This window comes from Kogia breviceps, chromosome 8 (genome assembly GCF_026419965.1).
Source record: "Kogia breviceps isolate mKogBre1 chromosome 8, mKogBre1 haplotype 1, whole genome shotgun sequence".
NCBI classification, from domain to species: Eukaryota; Metazoa; Chordata; class Mammalia; order Artiodactyla; family Physeteridae; genus Kogia; species Kogia breviceps.
In genome coordinates this window covers 2,178,508-2,183,036 of record NC_081317.1, presented here as the reverse complement: position 1 = coordinate 2,183,036, position 4,529 = coordinate 2,178,508, and positions in this window count along the sequence as shown.

The following is a 4,529-nucleotide window of genomic DNA, read 5'->3' as shown; positions in this document are numbered from 1 at the left end:
CGTTTGGGTCTCGGATGACCTTTGTAGAGATACTTTGGCCCCCTCGCCAGACCCCAAGCTGGGGGGCGGGGACCTCTGTCTTTCCCAAACCTTGGGCGAAGGAACGCCTGCAGCCCCCCAGCTCACAGACGGGCCTGGGGAACCCTGAGTGGACCCCGTAGGGCCAGCGGAGGAGAGGAGGCTAGCTGGCTTCCCAGATGGCCTGGGCTGCTTCCCCAGGCCCTGTGGTTTGGCCGTGGACCTCTGGACAGGGCGTGTGCCTCTATTCATTCCACAGCCGTCCTTGGGGGAGGCTTGGGACGAGGGAGGTCAGGCCCAGGTTCCAGTCCGACTCCTTCCCCAGGGGCTGAAGCCAGAAACACAAACGTTCCCTCTCGCCCTGGCCGTTTGCGTTTGTTCCTCTGCTGGGGAGAAATAGCTCTGGCCCCTCTGGAAAGGGCACTGGGTCACCGACATGAGAGAGGCTGTCGTGGGCCGCCCCCCAGCTGACCCGCTGGATTCCGCAGCCCCGGAAGGTCTAGGCCACGGCCTGGCCCTCCGCAGGCTGCCTGGTCGCTTAGGGCTAGAACACATCACCCTCTGCTCGGAGCCAGTGACCTCAGCTCATCCTTCCTGATCCCATTCCGGACACACCCCGTCCCATCTATTTTGGAAGGCTTCTCTGGACAGAATGCGCACTGCGGCCCCTTCACCGTGGCTCTGAGTACTGAGCTTGGCCGGATGTCAAGACACAGGAGAAGGGTGCGCCCCCCTCCCCCGCCCCCCGCCGCCCCCGTTCCCTCAGACTCAACCTGCATGCAGCTCCGGCCGTCCCGGGAGCTCTGAGCCTCCTGCAGGGGCCCAGGACGGTGAAGGCCCCGACTCTCTCACTAGCTCCTGTCTGTCAGCCTGGCAGGTTGTTAGGGGCCACAGGGGGCCCAGGCCCCTGCACCCAGCAAGGGCATTTGCATCAGAGCCGCTGGCACCCCGCCTCTGGTCTTTGCGTGCCTGGCGGGAACGAGGTGCCCCTCTCCTCATGGAGGACCAAGGGCCCCGGCGGTGGAATCCCCAGGCAACTCGCAGCCCGCTCGATTCCCAGACACCTCAGATACACGGAGCTGGCGTGGGGCCCACCTCCCTCCAGAACAGCTGGTAAGAGGGGCAGCAGAAGCATTCGGCAAAGGAGAGGAGCTAGGGAGACATCTGGGTGACTGTGGGCGATGAGCCCGTCACGTGCTGAGGTCCTGGGGGGAGCCTGACCTGCCACGTGGCCTGGGCAGTGTTTACCCATCTGGGCTTCAGCCACCCCATCTGCAAGGGGGCAGTGGGGGCACCGCCCCTGGGCTCCCTCGCCCTGCCTCCGCTTCAGGACGCCCTAGTGGAGCTTCTGCCTGCCGGGGACCCTCCCTGCCCGACAGAAGCACCGTCTGGCCTGGATGGGCCGAGTGGGAACAAAGCGCTTCCCTTGGGCGGCCAGGACGACCTGCCCTGGTCACTGCTGGAGGGGAGGGCACTCAGCCTTCGGGCTCAGGCTCACGCAGAGTGAGCTTGAAGGGGGTCCACCGGGCCGAATCCCTGGGACCCTGGCAGGGTCCTCGCCCCACTGCACGAGCGGGAGACAATGGGGCATCCAGTGGGCCGTGGGGAGGCGTGGACGCTGCGGCCGGGAGGGGCCTCGCCGAGCACGGCCCCGGGGCTGGGTGCCGGTCGCCAGGGCTGCCAGGAGGCCTTTCAGGCGGCCTGCCGACTCTCCTCACCTGACAGCCACCCCAGGGGCTCAGGGGCCCGTGGCCGTGCTGGAAGGCCTCAGAACACCCCCAGCGTGAGCCGGTTCTGGTTCTGCCCTTGTTCCCTCTCAGCTTTATTCTTCGCTCTCCCCAGTTTAAAGGCTCATCGCCCAAGGCCCCCGCTGCAAACACGCTAACCCCCGAAACGCTGGACCGAGGGGCCTGTGGGCCGGGCCGGGCCTGGGGGTGACTCTGCCCCTCGGCTGCCCACGCGGGACCCCTCCTGGGCCGCTCCTCCCCTCCCCCGTGAGCTCTCCAGGCATCTCCTAGCAACTGCCTCCATGGACCCTAAATACCTGTCTCCCCTCGCCGCCCCCCTCCTGCCCTCCCCCCAGCCCTCCTCTCACCTCCAGAGGAGGAAGGGACAGGATGGAAGACCAGGGCAAAGCTTTGGTTTCTGACCGGGGAGGGGACAGAGGGCGAGGGTCCCCACACAGAGGCAAAGGCCTCCTGCGCCGTGATGTCAGCACAGGGGGAGGACTTCCTGGGAAGTCTAGAATCTTCCGCTGAAGGCTCCCCAAGTCCTTATTAGGAATCTACCACAAACACAGAAATTTCTGACCTGGGATTCGTGGGACACAGTGGGCTGCCTTCCATCCGAGGACCTCTTGAAAAGAAATGCAGGGAAATGTGGAGTGTATGCTTGAGGGTGGGCGAGGGTGGGGGCACTGGACAGACGGGAGAAAATAGAGCTGCGCGTGTCCCCGGGAGACCCTACGTGGTTTTCAGGGCAGTTTGGAAGGGTCAGAGGGGGACGAAACGGGGGTTCTTTGCAATAATGAGAAGCTTTGTTTTTCGCTGCAGTGGAGCAGAGAATAGTAGGAGGTCCCAGGAGCCCCTGGGCTCTGTTTCTGCATCTGCAGCACAGGATGGGTGGCCGGGGGCCGGGGACTGAGAGAGCCTTTGACGGTTGGGGGAAATCGAAGCATCTCCGTCCTGAGCCTGTCCCCTCTGGGCTTTTGGAGGCCTGTCAGTGGTCATAACAGAGGAAGCTGCTGATGCTTTGCAGTGGGGCTAAGGGGCTGGACCTTCCGAAGCAGGAGGGACCGTCCTTAGCCTGGGAGGCTGGTCCTGCCCCGAATGCCTCCGTGGACAATTCCCGCACCCCTGCGGTGGTCCAGCTGCCTCTGTCCAGAGCCGGGCCACTGGGCCCGTCAAGAGGGGGCTGGCATGTGAAAATGCACGTGGCTCCCACCCCAGGCAGCTCAGCTCAGCTGCTGCTGTCTGGCACCCGGCCGTGGTGCAGAGCAGCCCAGCGGAAGTTTCCACGTTGATGGAAACGCTCTGTACCTGGGCTGCGCATACAGTAGCCATGGCCACACGTGGCTGTTGAGTGTTTGAAATGTGGCCGGTGTGACTGAGAACCCAAATGTCTTATCTTGTATCATTTTCATTCATTTAAAATGAAGCTTAAACAGCCACGTGAGCCTAATGGCCACCGGGCAATACAGGCCTGGAGCATCCTGGGACGGGCTCAGGCAGGCACACCTGCTCCCGTTGGAGCCTGCAGCCTGGGAATGGCCCCCACCACCCATCCCCAGGCCCTCTCAGCACTGCGCGTGCGTGGGCACACCTCAGCCTGGGACTCTGGGCAAGTCACCCGGGCAGCTCTTGCCCCCAGGAGGCTGGGGAACCTTCTCCATGGGCAGATGGGAAGATGGAGGCCCAGAGAAGAAAAGTAAATCGGCCAGGGCCACACAGCAGAGGGAGGAAGGGGAAGCCAGGCTGCCGGACCCTCGCCGCCCTCTTTCCGCTGTCCCAGTCCTTCAGAAGATGGGAGATGATCCCGCGCAGCCCTCAGAGGGACCTGGCCAAGGTGGTGCCTCGCCCTGACCGGCTATTCTCGGGGAGTAAACATTTCCCCCAGCTGTCCTTGCTTCAGTCCCCACGAGGCCCAGGGACAGTGCCGGGGTCCTAAGCAGGGAAATGGAGGTTGCGAGCCCAGGCTTTGCGGTCACACAGGCTCGGGGTCACTCCCTGGCCCTGCGCTCCCTCTGGGTGACCTCGGCACCTCGCTTTAGATCTCTGAGTTTCCCCATCTTTCCGCGGGGGCAGAAACGGTCCGTCGTGGGTTCGTGGGAGGCTCAGCACAGAACCAGGGTGCATACTCTTGTCAGTGACACGGGTGCCATGATCTGGGCGGGATGCGGGGAGAACCGCAGGCTGCCCGCGAGGAAAAGCGAGCAGCCTGAGAGCGACAGTGAGCGAAGGGGAGAGGGTGTCGGTGTGCGTGGCGGAAGGTTCTGGAACTGGGTGTGATTCCTGATCTCCACTAATCCTCCAGGGGTCCCGGCTGAGGAGGGACTTCTCCTCTGTGAACCTCAGCTCCCCCCTTGGTGAGGCTGGGGTGCCACAAGTGTATCCCGCGTGTTCGGGGAACAAGGCAACGGCGGCCGGGAGGGGCTTGGTGGGTGTGAGGCCCAGGGGTCAACCTCCAACCCTCTCCCACAGCTCTGGGCTGACTGGGACCCCTGTCTGGGCTGGCATGTGGGCACATGATCAGAGGGAAGGGGTCTTTGGGGGCCAGAAGACCGGGTCCAGAGGCTGGGCGAGCTCCAGCTGGCCTCCCGAGGGCTGCGCCCTGAGGGGAGGGGCCTCTCTCCCCGCTGTCGTCCGGGGCTCTAAAGATGACAGAGGGCTGGCCGCCCTGCAGCCTCTGTCAGGCCTGGCATTTCACAGCCATCACGGCCTGTGACTTACGGCACAGAAAGCCATGATTTATACGACGCAGTGCAGGGTGCCTGGGCCCGTTCGTCCCGTCTG